Consider the following 26241-nt stretch of genomic DNA (forward strand, 5'->3'; position numbering starts at 1 on the left):
TGAGCCTTGGGCGCCCATGACCCAGTCGTCAGTTCACTGGTTGTTTTTCCTTGGACCACTTTTGGTAGGTACTAACCACTACATAATGGGAGTAGCCCATCTGCCCATCAATCACAATTTGACCCTTGTCAAAGTTGCTCTAATCCTTACACTTGCCTAGTTTTCCTTCCAACACATCTACTTCAAGAGCTGTCTGATCACTTGCTGCCTAATATATCCCATTACTCGACTTTGACAGGCGCCATTGTAACGCGATAATCAATGTTATACACTTCACTTGTTAGTGGTTTTAATGTTATGACTGAACGGTGTATATAATAGGGATTGCTATAATGTCATTATGCTCTGTTGTTTGAGGAAGGGCGTTTGCCTGAATGCAGATCTGTGGACTTGTCCAAATGACACAATAAAGAGGCTTTTACTTGCACACAACTGTACTGTAGCTCCTGCAATATATATATATATATATATATATATATATATATATATATATATATATATATATATATATATATATATATACATACAATGTTATAAATGCAGAAACATGTACATGAGAAAAGCATGCGTCACAGTATATTGATTTTAAATGTAACAGTTCTTTGAAGCACAACATCCAGAAATTTCAGGGTCAGATCTAGTCCAGTTCTCATACAGATGCTGTTACTAGAGGCTAGGATCAATCTTCATGCCATCACAGAATGTAGTCCCAACAAAATTCTCCAGTTTCATCTTGATGTCAGTAGAGATCTTAGCCTTGACGTGAGGTTGATTTGCTAGGCTGTCATTCAGACAATGCTGATTAGAGCCGCTGTCACTGTAGATGAGCTGTGCAGCTAGATTTGCAAATGCAGGCGGAAAATTAGACAACTGGCTGATATTTCAATACAAAGGAAAGATGCAGATTACAACAGAGTGGCAAACCATGCAATCCTAGCATGCTTACAATGTATTGCATATTACACATTTGTACCAATCTATGTTTCACATTTTGGCAAATGCAAAGGAAAGTCACGATGATTGTACAAGACCATAAGATCTGAGTGAAAATGATCAAATATAGATAGGGAGAGGAGACAGGCAAAATGTATAAATTGCATGAAGATAGAAAATAAGGTGGTGGTTTGTGGGGTTGTCTGAGATTAGAAAAAAAAATACTTTTTGTCCCCTCATTTTTTTCCTCAATTACTTAAATAGTGCTGAGCAGCTATACCAGCCACAATCCATAAACAGGAGTGGCAATGCTGTTTTTGGAGAGAAAAACCTATTGGCTCTTGTAGTCCATCAGTTAATTCTGTAAAGCTCTGCTCTCAGTTTGCATTTGGATGCTGCCTGATGGCATATATTTTAATTTTATAGCAGTCATATTTGACATTAACATAATTTTTTTTTAGAAAATCTCATCTATCTTCACAGCACAGAATCTCCCTGTTTTTAGGGATTGCTGTTTTCTAGACATTGTTTCCCTGTTGATTTTAAGAGCGATAAATGCCCATGAAAAAGACAACCACAACCATGACTTCTACATGCGGTAAAGCAATCTTGCATCTTTAAAAAAGCTAGATTCAGCCCAGACATCCTTACCGTAATAGGCTCATACTTTAAGTCACTGCCACGATCCCAGCAGTAGTCCTGGCGACAGATGTTGCTTCCCTGCAGGTAGTCTGAGATGCGTCCTGCAGTGTGCTGATGCCTGTAATTAGGTGTTAACACAGTGCAGGTGAATTTAGTGGGTAGGCACAGCTGGTTACGTCACTTATCAACGCCCACCTGCTTAATTCTGAAGCCGGGAGACTAAAGGACCTTTTACACTGGGCAAACTGAAATATTATCGTTGTAGGCAACACATCTCCCAGCACTGCCGACATGATAATAATGTATGGGGACGAGTGATTGGAGTAACGCCTGCTCATCCCTATACATAGCTCCTTGTGACTGGAGCAAACGAGCGCCGATCAACGATGTCTCACTGATCAGCGCTCATTGCACCGCCCAAAATTGGCACGTGTAATAGGGCCTTTAAGAGGGGCCGCAGGAAAATTGTCCCCACCAATGTTTTATATACTACTTGGGGGATACTAAAGGCTTTCCAGTCCTCACTGTATTTATTGCAATGTTTTCAATGTAGTTGTGCCACAGCATTGCTGCCAAATGTGTACAAGTAATTTGCTTAATCCGTATTCACCTTCACTTTGCACTTTCCAAACACTAACAAATAACGCAATTATAGTAGGTTTATTAACAACTCAAATGAAATAATTTTATTTAGTGGATTTATTTTTTGTATCAATTTACCCATATATGACTAAAAAATATATCTATGTTCTAGTAAACGGTTTATATTAAATTTTAATAGTTTGAGCATTATAGTTTTTAAATATGCGTTTTCAATGACTTTGGAAATGGTAGCATGTGCATATTAGCAGTTTACTGGATCCTCTGAGGCCTTATTAACCCACTTGAGTTTTGGGTGATGTTCCACATCGTCTTGGCACAGTATTATAGAGTATCGGTGTCTGCTCTAAAGAAGCCACTTACCAGATGCCGGAGGTTAGTTCAAGAAGGAACGTGCCACAGATTAATGTCAATGAGTCCAGTAAATTGTACATAACAGTCAAGGCCTGTAGGCCACAAAGTCTTTGTAATTGGCAGCAAAATAATTGTAAAAAGTCATTAAATATTAATAATTAAGATTTAGTTTTGTCGTCTTTTTCTTGTTAAAACACTTTGATGTTGTAAATTTAGTAGACTTGCTAGGTGGGCTTCCTGAAAGGGTTTGAAGGCCTACGGTATGTAATTAAATGTCTTGGCATTGCCTCTGAAGGACATTGGCAGATATCCAGATAGAATTTTCCCCACTCGAGACATTTAATTGAAACCATAGGGAAGAAAAAAGGCTGTTGGCAAAAGAAAGAAAAAAGAACCCACAGGCAAGTTTTTTTCACTATTGGAAATGAGCAGACAAGGCAACAAAGCTGATAAAACAGGATTAGCAAAGCAGTTTATTTGGATGTCACACACTAGGTGACATTCTCTACAGAGATGGAGTTTGGAAGGATTAACTTGCAGAGCATGAAGATGTAACAGACAATAAGGCTCTATTAACCCTTCTAATGCTGCAGAAGTAATGTGCAAAAAAGTTTGATCTACAAAGGCCACAAGCAATGTGATTGACAATGATGTCATTGTATAGTCATATAATGGAGAACATTTACAAAAGGCACAAAACAGACTAAAGCGAAACGTGTCTATTTGTTGAGTCAATTGGACGATTCTAAACTATGTTATGTAACCAAATGACCAACTAGCATGGCGTCAGGGGACACAACAGCACCTGTAGACATGGGGTACTGAATATTAATGCCAAAATTGAAGGGATCATACAGCTCCTATCACATGCCTCAGCTCCATTTTCCTTACCAATCCAAATAATTCATTACAAACAGGGCTAAAGAAGGAGCTGACTATCAAGAACAAAGGCAAAATACTATCCTTTTCATATTAATTCCTATTAAATATCAAATAAACATGTTGACTGAATTACAATTTGGTTATTGCAATATGATCAAGTAAAGCAATAGATATGTCCTCCTCATAGACAGACATGTTATCTAAACTTGATCATGTCATCCTCATAGACAAACATATGTCATCTAATCTTGATCATGTCGTCCTCATAGACAGACATCTGTCATCTAATCTTGATCATGTCATCCTCATAGACAGACATGTGTCATCTAATCTTGATCATGTCATCCTCATAGAAAGACATCTGTCATCTAATCTTGATCATGTCATCCTCATAGACAGACATCTGTCATCTGATCTTGATCATGTCATCCTCATAGACAGACATATATCATATAATCCCGATCACATGTTGCAATCCTCTTTAAACAGGACCACAAGAATCAGTTTGCTATAGATCGGTCGTTTTAAAGGGCATATATAGATCTAAGAGCATGTGAATTAACGCTATCTAAATGGCTGCAATGTAATACTACACTGGCTTGCCACGGCTTTCCACTGGCAAAATCCCCCAGATATCCTTCTTCCAGTGCTGGGGAGCAGTGGTCATCTTACTTCCACTCCCTTGCTGATGCCAGAAAAGCTGTTGAACTGAATGGGAGGGACACATTCTGCTCTCCACAATGGCGCTGAGATCTTAATATATCACCTGAAGACTGAAACATACTTTGCTTTGCACCCGCCCAAACATATGTTACTTCCATGAATTCTAACATATTTGTATTCCTTTCTCCTATTTTAGGGAATGTCTGGATGGATCGAATGCAGTTCATCCATAATGTTCTCACTTCAGGTAGAGTACTTTTAAATACATCTTTGTGACAACTGAAAGCTTTGTTTCTTTTTTTTATCCATGTAGACTGTGATTGAACCAGTGGCGTAACTACCGCGCACGGGCTCCCCCCCCCCCATGACCGGAGGCTCCGCTAGCAGCCTCTATGGCTGCTACAGCGCGACGCCACTGAAGGGGTTGTTCCTACAAAAGACATGCATCCCCGATCCACAGGATAGGGGATACATCTGTGATCGCTGGGACGCCTAGCGATAAGGAGAACGGGGGACTGAAAGTCCTCCGAAGTTCTCCATGACAAACCTCGGACTTCCGGGGTCTGTCGGCAGCTCCATAGAAATTAATTGTGCACTGGTTGCGCTTGTTGCACATGCGTGACCAGCGCTCCATTCATCTTTATTGAACTGCACAGACCCCGGAAGTCCGAGGTTTGTCATGGAGAACTTCAGGAGACTTTCGGTCCCCCGTTCTCCTTATCGTTGCCAGCGATCACACATGTATCCCCTATCCTGTGGATAGTGCATTTTGATGTGGACTGGAAGTGCCACATGTAAAAGCCATAAACTGTAAGGTTGTAAAATATACGCAAAATATACACAGAAAATGGTTACAGTAGAGTTGCTCAAGTTTCTGTTATACAAGAACTATTTTTAATGTATCTGCTTCCTGTGTGCTTTATACTTATCTCAGCATCTTGTCAGGTTTATAAATATAAAACAAGTTAAAAAACTAATTTTAAAAGACATTGTAAAAAGAAACAAAAACAAGCAAAATTACAACAGGAACTCAATAAATTAAGTTTGTTTTAATGGAGTCTCTTTTCATGTCTTAAATGCTTCTGTGACAAATTGTAAAAGGCAATGCTACAAAATAAGATGCTCAATTATAAATGTGATTCATTTTAAACGTTATGTTGCTGCTTTTGTTATATTTTATATATCAGTATTAGGTGGTTTCCTCCTTCTGTTATGGGCCCTGCAGCATCATAATGCTTTTTCTGGCAGAAACAATGTTTCCTTCAGTTTAGTGCTTTATTTAATGTTAGGCCCTGTTCACACTGAGTTTTTTTTGCAGGTGGAAAAATCTTCCTTAAAGTTCCTTGATTATATGGGAGGTCAGAGACGGAAACGCCCAAAGAAAGGGCATGTCACTTTTTGTTTCCCACAAGCGTTGTTTTTCCACTTGCGAAAAAAAAATGCCTCCGTCTCCCATTGAAATCAATGGAAGGTGATTACGGACATTTTCTGGCACTGTTACTGACGCGTCAAGAACAGTGCCAAAATACTTTGTGTGAACTAGCCCTTAAGCCGTTAGTGACCGCCAATACGCCTTTTCACAGCGGCCACTAACGGGCTTTATTCTGATGCATACGCCTTTTCATGGCGCTGCATCAGAATAAATAAGCGGTGCCATGAGGAGTTAATACTCCATGCTCTCAGCTACCTCCGTTAGCTGAGGGCTTGGAGCAGCGCTGCTCGAGCTGGCGGATCGAAATCTGCCCGTTTAACCCCTTACATGAGGCGCTCAATAGCGAGCGCCGCATTTAAGTGGTTTTAGAGGGGGCTCCCCCTCTCACCCCACCGGCACCCTGCATGCGATCACAAGGTGCCTGTGGTTTCTATGGCTGCCGGGGGCCAATCAAAGGCCCCCAGGTCTGCCACTAATTAATGCCTGCAGGTGTATGTAATTTTTTCACTGACAGGCAATAATATGCTGCAAAACAGAAGTATTGCAGTGTATTATAAAAGCGATCAAAGGATCACATAGTGAAGTCCCCTAGTGGGACTAATAAAGTAAAAAAAAAGTTTAAAGTCATAAATAAATAAAAACCACAAAGAAAATAAAATGAAAAACCCACTTTTTCCCCTTACAAAATGCCTTATTATGAAGAAAAAAACAAAAGTTAAAAAGTTACACATATTTGGTATTTCCGCGTCTGTAACGACCCCAACTATAAAGCTATTATCTTATTTAACCCGCTCGGTCAACGCTGTAAAAAATCTAAAAAAGCATGCCAGAATTGCGGTTTTCTGTGCATCCTGCCTTCAAAAAAATGTGATAAAAAGTGATCAAAAAGTCGCACATACTCCAAAATGGTACAGATAAAAACTACAAGTTGTCTTGCAAAAAAAAAGCCCTCATATAGCTGTGTCAGCAGAAAAATAAAAAAGTTATGGCGCTTCAAATACGGAGACACAAAAACAAATCATTTTGAAAAAACAGTTTTTACTGTGTAAAAATATTAAAACATAAGATAACTATATAAATTTGGTATCGTCGCAATGACCCACTGAATACCGTTATTCAGAGGCGTAGCTAGGTTCTCCTGCACCCGGGGCAAAGATTCAGATTGGCGCCCCCTCCCCCCCAATTTATTTCCCGACATCTCCTTCCACCTCGCCATGTTTTCTTTCCCTACCAATCAATGAGGTGTAATTTTTTTTCACAATTTTTTTAATGTAACTCGAGTATAGAAGCATTTTTACATTTTACAAGCGATGTAGTTCTATAATGTAATTAACCCCTTCCCGACATTTGACGTACATGTACGTCATGGAAAGTACTGACTTCCCGCATCTTGCCGTACATGTACGTCAAACGTTTGGCACCGGCTCAGAAGTTGAGCCGGTCCCATCATCACCGGATCTCAGCTGTATCTTACAGCTGACATCCGACTGTAACGGCGGGGACCGAAATTAGCTTCGATCCCCGCCATTAACCCCTTAAGTGCAGCGCTCAAACGCGATCGCTGCACTTAAGGTGTTTGCAGCTCATCGGAACCCCAGTAATGAAATTGCCGGGGTTCCGGTGGCTGCAATGGCAACCGGAGGCCTAATACTGGCCTCCCGGTCTGCCTAGCACCGAAGCCGGTCAAGATCCGCCCGGCGGCGGAGCCTGATCGGCTTCCGTAGCTGCCGGCAAGATGGCGCCGGGTCAGGAGCTGATCCGGCGTCATCAGCGGTGGAAGTCAGCTGTACTGTACAGCTGACATCCACCTGTAACGGCAGGAACCGGAGCTAGCTCCGATCCCTGCCATTAACCCCTTCGATGCAGCAATCGAAAGCGATTGCTGCATCGTAGCGGTTACAAGCAGATCGCCAGCCCTGACAGGCAATCGGGACTGGCGACTGCTGTTATGGCAACAGGAGACACAATGGTCTCCTGCTCTGCCATTACGGAAGCCGATTTAGGCCCCGCCGGGAGGCGAAGCCTAAACGGCTTGCTGTCAGTGAATGACTGACAGATCTAATACATTGCACTACATAGGTAGTGCAATGTATTAGAAAAAAAAAAATCTGACCGTTGGACCTTCAAGTCCCCTAGTGGGACTTGAGAAAAAGTGTAAAAAAAGTATAAAAAAGTGTAAAAAAAAGTGCAAAAAATAAAAGTTTGAAAACAATAAAAGTTTCAAGTAATCAAATAACACACAATCCCCCTTTTACTCTTATCAAGTCCTTTATTATTGAAAAATAATAATAAACCATATGTATTTGGTATCGCCACGACCGTAACGACCGGAGGTATCAAAATATTATATTATTTATTGCACGCGGTGAACAGCGTAAAAAAAACCCGTAAAAAACGTTACCAGAGTTTCTGTTTTTTAGTCACTTTGCCCTACAAATATTACAATAAAAAGTGATCAAAAAGTCGCACGTATCCAAAAATGGTACCTATAAAAACTATAGCTCGTCCCGCAAAAAACAAGCCCTCATACAACTCCGTCGACAAAAAAATTAAAACGTTATGGTTCTCACAACTTGGCGACAGAAAAAATACATTCTTTTTACAAAAGTAATTTTATTGTGCAAAAAGTTGTAAAACATAAAAAAGTTCTATAAATGAGGTATCACCGGAATCGTACTGACCCGCAGAATAAAGGTAACATGTAGTTTATAATGCGTGGTGAACTCTGTATAAAAAAAAACCAAAAAAAGCTGTGCCAGAATTGCGTTTTTTGGTTTACCTGGCATCCCAAAAAATAGGATAAAAGGTGATCAAAAAGTCACATGTACCCCAAAATGGTACCAATAATAACTACAGCTCGTCCCGCAACAAACCAGCCCTCATACCGCTACGTCTATGAAAAATAAAATTAGTTATGGCTCCAATAAGTCAGGAAATAAAAAAATATGCAGTTGTGCCCGAGGAGAACATTTCTTCTGTTTCAAGAGGCGATTTATCAAGGACCTAAAATTAGGGAACCAGGAAGGGAGGGCCCAATCATATCCGATGGAAGCGACGGTGCCCGTATTATACCAGGATAATACTTTCCCAGCAAAATTCCCCAAACTACAAAGGCGCGGAGTGTGGACCAAAAGGGGGATAAGAAATGACACCATTTATCAGTGCGACACCGGCCTGTGCAGAAAGGATTGCTTCACAGCGTAACACACATCTATGGATTATTTTTATTTTTTTATACCACCTGACTATGCCCCTTATATACTCCGCCCCACTTACATGTACCCCCACATTATAAAACACCAGCAATACTCAAACAAATATAGTACCAAGCAAAATCCGCTCTCCAAAAGCCAAATGGTGCTCCCTCGGCCCTGAACCCTACAGCGTGCCCAAACAGCAGTTTCCTTCAACATATATGGCACCGTCATACCCGTGAGAACCCTTTTAACAATTTTTGTGGTGTGTGTCTCCAGCGTCATAAGCTGGGCATGACATATTTGCCACTGAATGGCATATCTAGGGAAAAATATAAATTTTTAATTTGCACCATCCGCAGCGCATTCATTTATGGAAAAGACCTGTGGGGTGAAAATGCTCACTACACCCCTTAATAAATGCCTTGAGGGGTGCTGTTCCATAATGGGGTCACTTATCAGGGGTTTCTTTTTATTATTTCACATCTGAGCCTCTGCAGTTGTGAACCAATACTTTGTAAATCGCCAAATTAGGCCTCCACTCCGCATGGTACTCTTCACTTCTGAGCCCTGTCATATGTCCAGACAAAAGATTAGGGCCACATGTAGGGTGTTTCTAAAACCGGGAAACACCGCATAATAATTAGAGAGCTGTCTTGTTATGGTGGCACAAGCCGGGCACCACATATTGGCATATCTATGGAAAAAAATCCCATTTTCACTCTGCAACATTGAGCGCACACTAATTTCTACAAAACACCTGCAGGGTTAAAATGCTTACTACACCCCTTGGTAAATGCATTGAGGGGTGTAGTTTACAAAATGGGGTCACTTCTGGGGGGTTTCCACTGTTTTGGGCCCACAGGTGCCCAGAAACCAATCCAGCAACATCTGCACTCCAAATGGCGGTCCTTCCCTTCTGAGCCCTGCCGTTTGCCCAAACAGCAGTTTATGACCACATATGGGGTATTGCCGTACTCGGGAGAAATAGCTTTACAAATGTTGGGTTCTTTTTTTCCTTTATTTGTTGAGAAAATGAAAAAATTTGCGCTAAAGCTACGTCTTATTGAAGAAAAAGGACTGTTTTTATTTTCACTGCCTAATTCTAATAAATTCTATGAAACATCTGTGGGGTCAAAATGCTCACTACACCCCTAGATGCATTCTTCAAGAGGTGTAGTTTCCTAAATGGAGTCCCTTTTTGGGCGTTTTCATTGTTTTGTCCCCTCAGGGGCTTTGCAAATGTGACCTGGCCTCCGCAAATCATTCCTGCTAAATGTGATCTCAAAAAGTCAAATAGTGCTCTTTCCCTTCTAAGCCCTGCCGTGTGTCCAAACAGCCGTTTATTACCACATGTGGGGTATTGTTTTACTCGGGAGAAATTGCTTTACAAATTTTGTGGTGCTTTTTCTCCTTTAGTCCTTCTGGAAATGAGAAAAAATTAGCTAAACCTACATTTTCTTTGAAAAAATGTAGATTATTATTTTCAGGGCCTACTTCCAATAATTTCTGCAAAAAAACTGTGGTGTCAAATCGCTCACTATACCCCTAGATAATTTCCTCAATGGGTGTTGTTTCCAAAATGGGGTCACTTGTGGGGGGTTTCCACTGTTTTGTCCCCTCAGGGGCTTTGTAAATGTAACATGGCCTCCGCAAACCATTCCTGCTAAATTTGAGTTCCAAAAGCCAAATGGCGCTCTTTCCCTTCTCAGCCTCGCCGTGTGTCCAAACAGCCGTTTATTACCACATGTGGGGTACTGTTTTACTCGGGAGAAATTTCTTTACAAATTTTATGGTGATTTTTCTCCTTTAGTCCTTGTGGAAATGAAAAAAAATTAGCTAAACCTACATTTTATTTGAAAAAATGTAGATTTTCATTTTCACAGCCTACTTGCAAAAATTTCTGCAAAAAACCTGTGGGGTCAAAATGCTCACTATACCCCTAGATAATTTCCTCAAGGGGTATAGTTTCCAAAATGGGGTCACTTGTTTGGGGTTTTCACTGTTTTGTCCCCTCAGGGGCTTTGTAAATGTGACATGGCCTCCGCAAACCATTCCTGCTAAATGTGAACTCCAAAAGCCAAATGGCGCTCTTTCCCTTCTCAGCCACGCCGTGTCTCCAAACAACCGTTTATTACCACATGTGAGGTATTGTTTTACTCGGGAGAAATTGCTTTACAAATTTTGCGGTGCTTTTTCTCCTTTAGTCCTTGTGGAAATGAGAAAAAAAATCGCTAAACCTACATTTTCTTTGAAGAAATGTTGATTTTAATTTTCACGGCCTACTTCCAATAATTTCTGTAAAAAACCTGTGCGGTGAAAATGCTCACTACACCCCTAGATAATTTCCTTGAGGTGTCTAGTTTCCCAGATGGGGTCACTTTTGGGGGATTTTGACTGTTTTGGCACCGCAAGAGCCCTTCAAACCTGACATGGTGCCTAAAATATATTCTAACAAAAATAAGGCCCCAAAATCCACTAGGTGCTCCTTTGCTTCTGAGGCCGGTGTTTCAGTCCAGTAGCACGCTACGGCCACATGTGGGATATTTCCTAAAACTGCAAAAACTGGGCAACAAATATTGAGTTGCATTTCTCTGGTAAAACCTTCTGTGTTATAAAAAAAATTGTATTAAAAATGTATTTCTGCAGAAAAATATGAAATTTGTAAATTTCACCTCTACTTTGCTTTAATTCCTGTGAAATGTTTAAAGGGTTAAGACATTTTCTAAATGCTGTTTTGAATACTTTGAGGGGTGAAGTTTTTAAAATGGGGTGACTTTTTTGGGGTTTCTAATATATAAGGCCCTCAAAACCACTTCACAACTGAACTGGCCCCTGTAAAAATAGCCTTTTGAAATTTTCTTGAAAATGTGAGAAATTGCTGCTAAAGTTCTAAGCCTTGTGAGGTCATAGAAAAATAAAAGGATGTTCAAAAAACGATGCCAATCTAAAGTAGACATATGGGGGATGTTAATTAGCAACAATTTTGTGTATTATAACTGCCTGTCTTACAAGCAGATACATTTAAATTGAGAAAAATGCTAATTTTTGCAATTTTTCGCTAAATTTTGGTGTTTTTCACAATTAAATACTGAACATATCGAGCAAATTTTGCCAGTAACATAAAGTCCAATGTGTCACGAGAAAACAATCTCAGAATCGCTTGGATAGGTGAAAGCATTCCGGAGTTATTACCACATAAAGTGACACATGTCAGATTTGAAAAATGAGGCTCTGTCAGGAAGGTCAAAAGTGGCTAAAGAGGGAAGGGGTTAACATAAAAATAAATGAAAAGAAAATAAATTAAAGAGGCCACACACAGCCCCCTGTAGATAGTGCCACACACAGCCCCCCTTGTAGATAGTGCCACACACAGCCCGCTGCCCCTTTGTAAATAGCGCCACACTCCCCCCCCCCCTTATAAATAGTGCCACATTCCCCCCCTTTTAAATAGCGCCACACTCCCCTCCTTGTACTTAGCCTCACATTGTGAACAGACCGTTGAGCAGTAGCCTACCGCTACCACTCTCCGCTCTGCCTGGTGTGACTTACCGGAGAAGCCGAGGAGGTCATGCGGCACAGGCAGCGGCGGAGTTCCTTCTGACTAGGGTTGGTGACAACCAGGGCTGGCCTTAGCTTGGATGGCGCCCTGTGCGGGACTCTCTATTGCCGCCCCCTACACAAACCAAAAATTAACCACATATATGGACACGCTGGAACATATATACTGTACATACATAAAGATAGATATTTAGACATACAGACAAATATACATACACACATTCAGGAATATATACATACAGGTAAATATATAGACGTACAGACACATATACGCACACACACTGGCAGATAAATACACAGACCGGAACATATACAAATACATAAAAGGCACAAATATGCAAGCACAAAGACACATTCACAAACAGACCCATATATACGCACACAGGCACATATGTACACAGTGCAGATAATGTAGTAGTGTTGCCTGCAGTCCTATGTAACACCACAGATAACAGTGATAGCTCTCGGATTACAGATAATGTAGTGGATCTTACCTGCAGTCCTATGTAACACCACAGATAACACAGTGATAACTCTCTGAGTACAGATAATGTAGTAGATATTATCTGCAGTCCTATGCAACACCACAGATAACACAGTGATAACTCTCTGAGTACAGATAATGTAGTCGTTTTACCTGCAGTCCTATGTAACCACAGATAACACAGTGATAACTCTCTGAGAACAGATAATGATGTAGATATTATCTGCAGTCCTATGCAACACCACAGATAACACAGTGATAACTCTCTGAGAACAGATACTGACGTAGATGTAAGAGACAAACACATGCAGAGACACAGACAGACACACACACACACACACACACACACACTGTAACATATACACATACAAACACAGAGACACACACTGTATTCACACTACACACACACACACACACAAAGACACACACTGTATTCACACTACACACACATACACACAGACACTCACCATGTCTCCTTGCTGACAGCATCACAGGTCAGGACGGGCTGTGGGTGGAGCTTCCTCCTCTACTTTTCGATGCGTGTGTGTAGAGCTGGAAGGCTGCAGCACGGGAGTGGACCTGTCCCCTGACCTGAGTCTCATCTGACCTCATGTCGCTGATTTGAGGTCAGGTGACTGGACTGGTCCACTCCCTGGCAGTCACAGACCTCAGTCAGAACGCCGTAATTTCCTGGCTCTTCCTAAAGCTGCTGCAGGTGTCCGACATACGGGGCGCCTGTCAGCAGCGATCAGCCTCTCTTTGGCACCCCCCTCTTTCCTACCACCGGGTTGCGCCCGGGCACATGCCCCGCCTGCCCCCCCTAGCTACGCCCCTGCGTTATTATGTTCTTTATACCACACAGTAAACGCCGTAAATTAAGGATGCCAAAAAAGAGTGCTGTTTTTTAGATTACCCCCAAAAAAAGTTCATAAAAGTTAATCAATAAAATATATGTACCCCAAAATGGTGCTAAAAAAAATTGACCACAAAACAAAAGTCCTTATACAGCTATGTCAACGCAAAAATAAAAAAGTTATAGCTCTTGGAATGCGACGATGAAAAAATAGCTTGGGCATTAAGTTTTAAAATAGGCTGGTCATTAAGGGGTTAAGTGCTGGAGTCTGTTTTTCTTGTGTTTTATAGGTGTACATATACATTAACTGTCTGATACTTTTGCAGTCTTGACTGACAAATAAGATAAAGTAAACAGAATGCTGAGTAAAGTGTCTCGTGCAGTAGGCAAACACATACAGTACATGAATAAACATATCAAATTATAAAACAAACAAAATCATGTCAAAATCATTTAGTTTATAATGGCCCCCCTTTCCTTCTCAGTTTTAGGATGGCCTACCTATCCTTCTCAGTCCCCATAAGGACCCCCTGCTCTCATTCTCAGTCCCCATGAAGGACCCTTCTTCTCATTCTCACTTTCCATGGAAGCCCCTCTTCATGAAGACCCTCTATTCTCCAGTCTCCATGAAGACCTCCTCCCCTTCTTAGTCCCACCTCTTCTTGTTTCCATGAAGACTCCACTCGTCTTCTCAGTCTTCATTTAAGGCTCCACTCTCCTCAGTGTCCATGAAGGCTCCACTCGTCTTCTCAGTCTCCATGAAGGCTCCACTCTCCTCAGTGTCCATGAAGGCTCCACTCGTCTTCTCAGTCTCCATGAAGACTCCACTCTCCTCAGTGTCCATGAAGGCTCCACTCGTCTTCTCAGTCTCCATGAAGGCTCCACTCTCCTCAGTGTCCATGAAGACTCCACGTTTCTTCTTAGTTTCCATGAAAACTGCACACTCCTTAGGAAACAAATGCTAGAAAACGAGTGGTTACAGGAGTTATTATCTTCCAGTCATTGAAAGCAGAATAATCTTCACTGCTGGCTGTATAAGGTGTCTTATGTACCAGTGACCCTTTGAAAACAGTAGTTTATTGAACGGAGTTGAATTAAATCATTGTCAAACTGATTTACTCCAAAATGAGAAAGGTTTTGTTATATATTGGAATGGGGCTGTAAAACTCTATTAAATATATAAAACGTAACCAAACCTCAATGGGCTCAGAACTGATCAAGTCTTTATGTACCGTTCAGAACAGCTCATAAAATTTGATTCAGTTTTATTCTCAGGGGCCATATTTGCACTAAATTGGAACCAATGGATCAAAAAGCTCACATATGAAATGTACCTTTCTTGAAAGTGACAACAAATATTCTCTTACAGTAAATTGGCTGCAGATTTCAACCTAGAACATGAATATGATTGAGCTGGCAAACAATTAAGCTGTTTTTGTAATTATACAGGAGAATAGCTTTTGGGAGTTTAGATGTCGCAGTCACAACCAGGCCCTGGTACCTGAGGGGTCCCAAAGACCACTCTGCCACGTGAGAAGACAGCAGTATTATTAAGGACTCATAGTAGGTGGAGGACCTTTTACAATTTTGCATTGAGGCTTAAGAGCTAAAAGTTATGACTCTGTAACCATAGCTGAATATATTTTCTGAATATATTGATCTGTACATGACAGTCTATTAACCTGTTAGTGACCACCAATACGCCTTTTTTCACGGCGGCCACTAATGGGCTTTATTCTGATGCATAAGCCTTTTTACGGCACTGCATCAGAATAAGTAAACAGAGCAGGGAGCTGTCAAATCTCCCTGCTCTCAGCTGCCAGAGGTAGCTGAGGGCTGGGGGCATCCCTGCTCGAACGTGTGAGATCGATATTCGTATCAATCTCACCCGTTTAACCCCTCAGATGCGGCGCTCTACAGGTCTGCCTGTAGTGAATGCCTGCTAGGTCAATACAAAAGTATTGCAGTATATTATAAAAGCGATCGGATGACCGCATATTAAAGTCCCCTAGTGGGACTAGTAAAAAGGTTAAAAAAAAGTTTAATAAAATTAATTTAAAAAAAATGTGAAAAAAAAAAAATGAAAAACCCACCTTTTCCCCTTACAAACTGCTTTACTATTAAAAAAACAAAATAAAGTAAAAAAAGTTACACATATTTGGTATCGCCGCATCCGTAACGACCCTGACTATAAAGCTGTTATATTATTTCACCCGCACGTGAACGCCGTAAAAAATAAAAAACAATGGAAAAATTGCTGTTTTCTGTGAATCCTGACTTAAAAGAAATGTGATAAAAAGTGATCAAAAAGTCGCATCTACTCCAAAATGGTGCCGATAAAAACGACAAGTCGTCCTGCAAAAACAAAAGCCCTCATACAACTGCATCGGCGGAACAATAAAAACGTTATGGCTCTTAAATATGGAGATGCAAGAACAAATAACTTTGAAAAAAAAGCGTTTTTACTGTGTAAAATTAGTAAAACATACAAAATCTATACAAATTTGGTATCGTTGCAATCGTAACCACCCGCTGAATAAAGTTATTGTGTTATTTATACCACAGGGTAAACGGCGTAGATTTAGGAAGCAAAAAAGGGTGGCTAAATTTTAGTTTTTTTTCTATTACCCCCAAAAAAAGTTAATGAAAGTTAATCAATAAATAATATGTACCTCAAAATGGTGCTATCAAAAAATACAACTTGTCCCGCAAAAAACAAGACCTTATACAGCTATGTTGATGCAAAAATAAAAAAGTTATAGCTCTTGGAATGCGACGATGGAAAAACGTAAAAAATACCTTGGTCATTAAGGTTAAAAGAACTATAAGCTATCATAACACATAATGTTCTATAAGTTTAGTTTGTTAAATGTGTTATTCGGGCTGTTAAAATTCGTTTGAATGGGACAGTAGTGCAATACCTTGCAAATGTAAGGGCATGTGCAAGTACGAACAGAAAGAAAAGCCACGTAAACAATGAAGAGGCTGCGGCGCTCGTACAAGCACCGCAGCCCCTTCAAACAGCTGATCGGCGGGGTTGCAGATCAGCTGTTTGAAGGATAGGCCATCAAATTGAAGGATAAGGCATCATTTTTAATAACCCGTATAACCCCTTTAAAGTTACAACCAGAATACATCTGGTTACGTTCTGCTCAGATTATTTTTGTCGGGCAATAATAAGTCCCTGTCTGGACTCACTAGTCTCTACTTGCGGCCCCCTCTCCCAGAGCTGGGAACCACATCTATCAGATATTTATGGCACATCTTGTGGATATGTCATAAATGTCTAAGCAAGGAATAACCCGAAGGGGAGTAGTAGATCTTTTGCCCTCAAAATTAGACACAGATAGCACTACATCCCTGTGTGGCGAGTCATGCTGCAGCCTCTTATTCATTCACTTCACCAAGCAATGGAAACAGGAGTATCCTCCTAATTTATACATATCAACATGTCACTATGGATGCATTAAATCATTTCTTAACCTGTTGTTATAGGGCTCGGTGATCTAATTTTTGTTTTGAAGCCCCAATTCCCCTCCCTATATTGCACAGACACCTTTGTTAAAGAGGACCTGTCAACTCTCCTGTCTCTTTTAATAAATACTTTCATTCCCCCTAAAATTATTTTGGAGCATCTTTTCTTACAGCTCATGGCATTGTGACATTACTCTGTTATTCCTCCTGGAAATGTATGAATAATTGGACAACTGGGCATTACCATTTCCCTTGTCAATTTAGGCAGGGTTCTGGCACTGTCCAATCGCACGAACACTTCTGCCGCTTCGTTTTAGCGATTGATGGGGGTCTCAGTGCTCAGACCTCCACCAATCAAAACTTCTGACATGTCAGAAGTTTCTTCAACGTTTAGTTACCCTTTAATGCAAGCCTAGTCTACCAGCCTTATATGCTTTAGCTTCACTTATTCTTTCATGTTATATTAATTTTGTAACATTTTATTGTGTTTTTTACATAGATGACCTGGACAACAAGTGGAGATCCATTCCCTCTAATACAGAATACAACATTTTTACCTGAGATTATGGTACCGTGCGGCAGCTGGTGTTGTGAATCAGGCCGTGACAAATCAATACCGGCTACTTCACAACACCAGGGTTGTACCGCACCCTTGTCTTCATTTGGTGTATGAAATACAAGTCGAGGCTGGATCTGCAAAAGTCATGTTTCTGTTATACATATACGATTCATACAACTGTTACTTAATTATACGTCTTGTAAAAATTAGATGTTGTTTTAATTACTTGTGAATATAAAATATTTCTGGTGAGATGTAAAGAGATTCTGTCATGGGGACATAAATAAACAATAATAAATAAGGGCTATTTTCGATTAGGTTCCTTAAGAGATATAAGGGATTCTATAGCCCCCACTGAACAGCCACCTAAACTGCCAATCAATGAGGGTTTTCAGCTTGTGCACCGTATTTAAAGCAGTACTGTGCTTATGGCAGAGAGGGGTCAAAGAGAAGGCCAGGTGGTCTGCCAATCATAATGTTACAATAATTTAATTTACGGCCCCCTGATCGCGATCTAAGGCTGGATTCACACTGTGCGTTTCTTTGGGGGGGGGGGAGAGTTTAACATGCATTTTTTTTGTTTGCTAGATAAACTCCCATGTCTCTTAATAGCGAGGGGGCACAGGCCTGGCTGGTTTCATTCCCTCAGTTCTTTGGTGGCAAAACCTGTGCAGGACCGGGCACTCCACAGGAACTGTAATCTTTTGCAAACAAGCAGATGGCAGAAGGTTTATGGAAAGGGTATGGAGGGGAAAACAAACATCAGACTCTTTGGCCTAGGTGGCAAAACCCAGCACAATAATAGGGCCCCATTTTGATTTTTGCTATATGGCCCCCTCTCTTCTATGTACCCACTAATAATAACAACAAATGTAGTAACTGTTCACAATCATACAAAATGTGCCTGTTTGACATTTGTCAAAGGATACCTTGAGAACTTTACACTAGTATACGGTTCATGCCCTTGAGGTCCTCCCCAATGAACTCAAAATGCCTCAAATAAAACATTTGAGCATCATTTACAACGCTTGGAGGGGATTAAGTGAAGGATAAAATGTGGGTGAGGGAAATTACAGGACTGCCTGGCATGCTCTGGAGAACGCTTGACAAGGAGGAGGATATGGGACAATGCTTTTAAAATTGGTTGCTATGACAACAGAATGAAGATGCAACATCCACCGTTAGCATTCCTCTACTGCACGCTGGGTTCACCACTCTTATTTAATATTCCGAGTCTTTTTAAGAAAAATACAATTTATATTCCTTACAAATTGACTAAACTATACTATATAGCGACGATATTCCACTGTATATCCATACATGCTTTTTGTGTTCTCTCTAAGGGTATGTTCACACAGCCTATTTTCTGCCGTTTTTCGAACCATAAACGCCCGAAAAACGGATGAAAAATCGGAAGCAGAACGCCTACAAACATCTGCCCATGAATTTCAATGGGAAAACGGCGTTCTGTTCCAACAGAGCACTTTTCGCGGCGTTTTTTTACGCGTAAAAAAACGGCCACGAAAAAGAAGTGCAGGACAGTTCTTGGGAAGTTTTTGGAGCTATTTTTCATAGACTCCATTGAAAACAGCTCCGAAAACGGCCGTAGAAAACGCCGCTAAAAACGCGAGTTGCTCAAAAAACGTCTGAAAATCAGGAGCTGTTTTCCCTTGAAAACAGCTCCGTATTTTCAGACGTTTTTGAATTTGTGTGTGAACATACCCTTACTGTTTGTATACTTTGTACAAAAATACAATAAAAATATTTGATCAGAAAAAGATGCCGATTGATTTAACGCCTCTTGTGGTTTATACACACGCTAGTGTTACATCATAAAAATCATCCTAAAAATCCATTTTATAAATAAAACTTAAAAAAACCGATGTATAAAGATGTATAATCAGGTATCACATCGTTATTATATGTGTTTCTTTTAACTGTACATTGTAAAAGTTATAGGTGTCCTGTTTTTGCTGTTACAGTATGGTTTCTACATTGTAGCAACTTGTGGTTATTAACTTCATTACACGTTTTGATTCCAATATGTCCGTTGTATAGTAATTACCTTTACCTATGCAAGAGCCAGTTGGCAGGTAAACAGTCATCTGACAGCCAAGGTCCACCCAGGGTAGAAAGTGAAAAATGTCAAATGATGCTGGGGACTTATAATAACAATTTTAGTTTTTCTTTAAGATTATACCCTATGAAATTCTATTTACTAGGTGAACGTCTGATTAGACCAATGACTGAGAACTAACTTACTGTGATCCGCACAGATAAGCCATTATTTTGTAATCTGACACTGGTTATTCTGCAACACCAATCTTTACCAACAACTTCGACAACTATGTAGAACCAGTAGATAAAAAGTTTTTATTTTAACTACCACAAATGTAATGTAATTATGTTAGCTACTTAAAATCCTATTTTGGCATTTTGTGCATGTACATTTGTCTCCCTCTGATCTATTGTCATATTAAACTAGACATTTTTACAATGCTGTGTTAGCCTATGTCTTAAAATGACGCTTTGCATTTATTGTTTAAAGTCAAATTCTGATGTATTTCCTTCTATAGTTCATCTATATATTAAAATATGCAAGGAAAGAATACATTTGTGTGCCTTCTGCTAGAGCATTGTGCGTTAAACTCAGTGCCCCCGAATTCGCTCCAGTTCACTGGCATAGTAGAATTCCGATGCAGCATGAAATGATCAAGCAGGGTGGCACAGTGCACTAGAGGGATGGTAAAATGTGTGTGCCAGACTGGCATATTAGAGGAAGCAAGCTGTACTGCAGCCAACGGTGTTCTTTCTGAATGACTGTTATTCCTGGCATCACTGAAGCATCGACCTGGAAATTCACCATGCGTGATTGGCACAAGACACAACCCAGGCATCTTTTAGTTGTTGGATTTAGGCAACAGTCAGATAAACATGCTGAAAATTTCTGCCATGTCATTTCCCAGTACGCTGTGTGCTCTGCAGAATAGAGGAAGACTCATTTAGGGTTGCTGTACATTTGTTGTGTTGTGCCATGGCACTGATCTCTTCCTTTACATAATGTACAGTTGTTCTATAAACTCTATTAAGATTCTGTAGAGTAAGCAGACCAATATGTAAATGAACATTGACACGTCACCAGCTTATAATAATGAATAATACAAAAATGTATGACATTATATTTTAACTAATAGCCAAGAAGATGCTTCTGTAAGGGTATTTCAGTACTATGTAAATTATAAATATTTGTTTTATATGACACAAAAGTTATACAACTTTGTAATATACTCTAGTTCCTTGTAATTTTCGAGAAATCCACTTGCTGTCAGTGAATGGAAACTTTCTTGTTTAAGAGGCTGACAAGGTGCACGGCTGATTAGAGTGCAGACGGGTTGGCAAAAGTGTGGCAGAGAGCCGCCGCTCCATTATTTCACTGCGTACAAAGGGAAACTTTTCTCTAACTATCTATGAAAAACCATAAGCACAGGAGATAAAACTAAATCAGGTGCTTTATCTCCATATACCTTTATTTCACCCCCTTTATTGCAACCCCATAGTAATTACATGGACTACTGTGGCTCATGTTTACTGTTGCTGAAGAGCCGAGCCTCATAGCATGGTATGGAGGGGAGTACACAGTCCAAAATGATGAGCTAAATCATTTTAAAATATGTTTAAGTTGGTCGAGCGCTGTTTTTCTAACACAGTGCACCAAATCCTGTTTCCCTTCCCACAGCCATATAGTTAAAGAAGCAACACTAGGCTGCCTGCACTCTGTAGTTCTCACTCTATGGTTTTATATATTACCCATTGAAATGTATACATCTGTTTGCAGTGAGCCCCCCCTAGTGGCAGTTGCAGGTAAACCAAATTGTATTGTGAAGGAAGCAGCAGGAGCAGTTTAGTGGTGACCCAGCCTTCAGCATGGGCCCTATATCAGTGCCATGGTCTACTTCAATACTAGGTATGCCACTGATGGTACTATTCATTAGACATTCTGCCCCTACCCAACCCTCTTATCATGCATAATTTAAACTAAACATGCTGTCCCATGTACAACTTATAGAGCAAGAGGAGCTGAACCGATTGATATTTAGTTCTGTGGGAAAAGGTTCAGGATAACCTGTAATTTATTGATTTAAAGAGGCTCTGTCACCAGATTTTGCAACCCCTATCTGCTATTGCAGCAGATCGGCGCTGCAATGTAGATTACAGTAAAGTTTTTATTTTTAAAAAACGAGCATTTTTGGCCAAGTTATGACCATTTTTGTTTTTATGCAAATGAGGCTTGCAAAAGTCTGGGGCGTTTTTACTACTTTTACTAGCTGGGCGTTCTGACGAGAAGTATCATCCACTTCTCTTCAGAACGCCCAGCTTCTGGCAGTGCAGACACAGCGTGTTCTCGAGAGATCACGCTGTGACGTCACTCACTTCCTGCCCCAGGTCCTGCATCGTGTCGGCACCAGAGGCTACAGTTGATTCTGCAGCAGCATCAGCGTTTGCAGGTAAGTAGCTACATCGACTTACCTGCAAACGCCGATGCTGCTGCAGAATCAACTGTAGCCTCTGGTGCTGATGTGTCCTCGCTCGTCCGACACGATGCAGGACCTGTGAGTGACGTCACAGCGTGATCTCTCGAGAACACGCTGTGTCTGTGCACTGCCAGAAGCTGGGCGTTCTGAAGAGAAGTGGATGATACTTCTCGTCAGAACGCCCAGCTAGTAAAAGTAGTAAAAACGCCCCGTTGTACGCACATAATACACGCCCAGTTGGACTTTTACTTTAAACACGCCCACTTGGACTTTTGCAAGCCTCATTTGCATAAATACAAAAATGGTCATAACTTGGCCAAAAATGCTCGTTTTTTAAAAATAAAAACGTTACTGTTATCTACATTGCAGCGCCTATCTGCTGCAATAGCAGATAGGGGTTGCAAAATCTGGTGACAGAGCCTCTTTAAATTCCTGCTCACTGTATGCTTAAGAGTCCAGTGGGCGGTCCTACTCAGTGATTGGCAGCTATTTCTGTATGCACATCTATGCAGGGAAGGCTGTCAATCAATTGTTGAGACCGCACACTGGACTCTTTAGCCCACAGTGAGTAGGGATGTAAATAAATAAATTACAGGTTGTGTTGAATCGTTTCTCACAAAATTATATATCAATCTGCTCCAACTCTACAACATAATGTCTGCAGATTGGGATGAAGCTCGATGTGACAGGTTCACTGTAACATCTTACACTACATCCTGACCATTGACTGGCCTATCAGAATGACCTAGCACTTACTGCTGATCAACAGGGTTGCGTTTTTTCCGCTGTATGTGGATGGGGTTTTCAAAATCCTATCCACAAGTGTTGCATGGTAATTTGCTGCTGATTTGCAGAAGGTGCAGAATTCATCCTTAGATTTGTTTGAACTTCAAGAGCAAAGGGACATTACAGGTTCATACATGTCTTTACCATAGCATTTTGGCAACAATTTTTCTATATTAAGATTTTTGTAAAAATGGCGAGAAAATATTTTCCTATAATTTTTCCGCATAACTGGTTAAAAAAAAGGGGCAGAAATCTGCTACAAAAATGCCATGTATAAACATACCCTAAAAACAGGAATAATTTAATGAAATACTTTGAACAGAATATAATATACACCAATATTAATTTTTAACTCCAAGCACTGTGACGGATGCTCTTTAATACTGTATAAGTCAACATTTAATGATCTTCAGTTGGTTATCTTTCATTATAGAAACATTTATTCAAAGCTTAAATCAATGTTAAAATAAAGCGACAGTCCATGACACTCCATAGCTGTTCTACAGCGAGGTGATGCGGTGTAATTGACAAGTGTATAAGAAATGATAAAAAGATAACAGGCACGCTACATCAGCTGCAATATTCCAAAATTCTGGGGCTTATACAAACAGTGTTGTTGAGTTGTTTCTAAGGAAAAATTGCATGTGCATTAGTGCTTGTAGATAGTGCATATGGACTTGTGACAAGGAAAAATAAACCACAAAAAAAAACACACCTAGTACATGTTGTAAAAATCTTATCTTCTCATATAAAAGTCTATGGAAAAGAAAGCACACATTTGAAAACACTTCAAATATACCATGGGTAGAGCATCACACACGCGCGCGCACACACACACACACACACACACACACACACACACACACACACACACACACACCACCCCCCCCCCCCCCCTGTTTCATTGGTGGTAAATGATGTGGCTGTGAGAACCGCGTCCCTTTCATTAGTTTACACAGACACGGTGGCTCGTACCTGATACTGCTGCTGGTCCCAATCACTTGAGTAGTACTGACCTGCTGCAGTACTAGGCAAAGCCATCTTTACTGACAAGCTGCTCCGCCTGTATAAACCATGAAGGGGCCCCCTTTCATTGTGTTTATTGGTGGAGGTCCCAGAGGTCAGACCACCACCAACCAAACATTGATGTCCTAGCCTAAGGATAGGTGCGACATATCCTTACAGAATGCTTACTCCTGCGCTGCTTCTGATGATGTCATCAGGGCCTAATATTTAAACCCAGCCAGGACTTTTACGCATCGCCTGAGTATCAGTTTCTATACAGACACTCTAGCCTGACGTATAACTATATCGACTGCCTTTGTTAGACCATGATCTATCATGTAATTTACCTATTGCCTTGGCCTTTGGATTGTTACTCTTCTGTGTATTCCCTGGATTTGACTCCTGGCCTGAACTCTGATCCAATCGGTTAAGTCCAAGCTTCCTTGTGGGGGTCCCTGGTGAAGAACGGGAGGATCCTTTAGACAGCGCCAGATTGGTTGTAGCCATCAAGGTTTAACTTTTAGGGTATGTTCACACGGCCTATTTACGGACGTAATTCGGGCGTTTTTGCCCCGAATTACGTCCGAAAATAGCGCCTCAATAGCGCTGACAAACATCTGCCCATTGAAAGCAATGGGCAGACGTTTGTCTGTTCACACGAGGCGTCATTTAAGCGCCGCTGTCAAAAGACGGCGCGTAAATAGACGCCCGCATCAAAGAAGTGACCTGTCACTTCTTTGGCCGTAATTAGAGCCGTTATTCATTGACTCCAATGAATAGCAGCGCTAATTACGCCCGTAATTGACGCGGCGTTCAAGCGCCTGCACATGCCGTTACGGCTGAAATTACGGGGGATGTTTTCAGGCTGAAACATCCCCGTAATTTCAGCCGTTACGGACGCCCTCGTGTGAACATACCCTAAGGTCGATAGTTTTATCAAGGATATTAGGAAAACAAAAGTCCAAAAATTCAAATGATTTATGCTGCGGATTTCTTTGAAAAAAAATCTGAACATTGAACAATAGAGTCATGAATAAATTATAACCCTGTTTAGATTTAAATGTAATTTTTCTAACAGGTATTCAACAACACCGTACTTCAGAGTACTACTCCATGTGTCGCTGTATGGCATCGCCCTTCGGAGATATTCTTCTCTAGAAGGAATGCACCCAATTGACAGATTCAAACTGAAATGGCAAAAATAACCTCTGTATGCCTCTATGTAAAAACAGAGCGTACAGAGATACAATAAGGCCAGGGCACACGCACCTCTATGGGCTCTGTATTACAACTACTGTATGTACAACTTGGAGGTTACAATGAACCATAATGCGGCCATGTGCATGAGGCCTTAGAATCCACCAAGCGAAAAAAGTCTAATTTCACAAAAAAAACGTGTCCAACATAACAAGATCAAACTGCGGATGTCAACATTACATCATGGTGTCTTCATAGTGGCTGCCTCAATCTGCTTGTCCAATAGTTACAACTGTCCAGTCACTGAGCTCTTCACCTAACCGCATTTTACTGTTCTTCTTATTCTTGTGTAACTTAATTCTTTATTTTAAATGCATTGGAGCAATAAAACAATGGTTGCGAACATTTGCAAATCCTTTAAGTCATGTTCGCGATTATTTCACTTGTCTCTTCATATACCATTGTCAAAATATCCTATGTTGTTAATTTTTATGTTTAAGTTTCCTAGCGAACCTCTTTGGAGGTTATATTTTGTATGGTCTTTGGGGAGATGCTGCAAAATTATCCTTCTGAACAGAGATAAATTGTACCGAGAAGGTCATGTTTCTTGTACTCTCCTAATACATGCTTACCTTATATTCCGAAAAGCCGCACTTCAGCTCTAAAGTAGGTTATAGAAGTTTAAAAAATAGAAGCACAACAAGAAGTCTGACACAGCTTGATATGAAGGCTGTGGATTATCAGACTGGGATTTTATGTGAACTGCAGATACCAGTGTCCCAGATGGGATGTGAAATACAAGTACAGAGTTATTGGCACTGCTTCCACATTGGAAAGGCTCACTGGGAGTTGTCAGGAAGTGACAGAATCTTCTCTATGCTGACACTTGCGGTCCTTCAAAGAGGGTCGGTGAGCATGGGAATATAACTGGAGTGACAGTAATCAGAAACATGTGGCTTCTTTCTGAAATGAGCTAGAAAATGGTTTAAAAATATTCTCTTGTTATACATTTATAACTTTAGATTTTGCTTGTGCACGCTGCATTTCTATTTGGCCCATCTCAGTAATATTTAAGACAGCATTCTTAGAT

The 26241-nt window shown here is 40.6% G+C and overlaps 2 long non-coding RNA genes across 2 annotated transcripts in view; both read right to left on the minus strand.

Annotated features, from left to right (window-relative positions):
- Positions 1 to 569: 569 nt before the first annotated feature.
- On the minus strand, positions 570 to 24432 carry LOC142651907 (uncharacterized). Its single transcript, XR_012847731.1, has 4 exons — positions 24302 to 24432; positions 20483 to 20610; positions 1585 to 1693; positions 570 to 836 (listed from the first exon to the last, which is right to left on the minus strand). It is a non-coding gene; the product is annotated as an uncharacterized LOC142651907 (long non-coding RNA).
- Positions 24431 to 26241, minus strand: part of LOC142651908 (uncharacterized) — a 161341-nt gene continuing 159530 nt past the window's right edge. Inside the window, exon 4 of the long non-coding RNA XR_012847733.1 lies at positions 24431 to 24471. This is a non-coding gene — a long non-coding RNA (uncharacterized LOC142651908). The remainder of the gene's footprint in view (positions 24472 to 26241) is intronic.

This window comes from Rhinoderma darwinii, chromosome 5, assembly GCF_050947455.1.
Source record: "Rhinoderma darwinii isolate aRhiDar2 chromosome 5, aRhiDar2.hap1, whole genome shotgun sequence".
In the NCBI taxonomy this organism is placed as follows: Eukaryota; Metazoa; Chordata; class Amphibia; order Anura; family Rhinodermatidae; genus Rhinoderma; species Rhinoderma darwinii.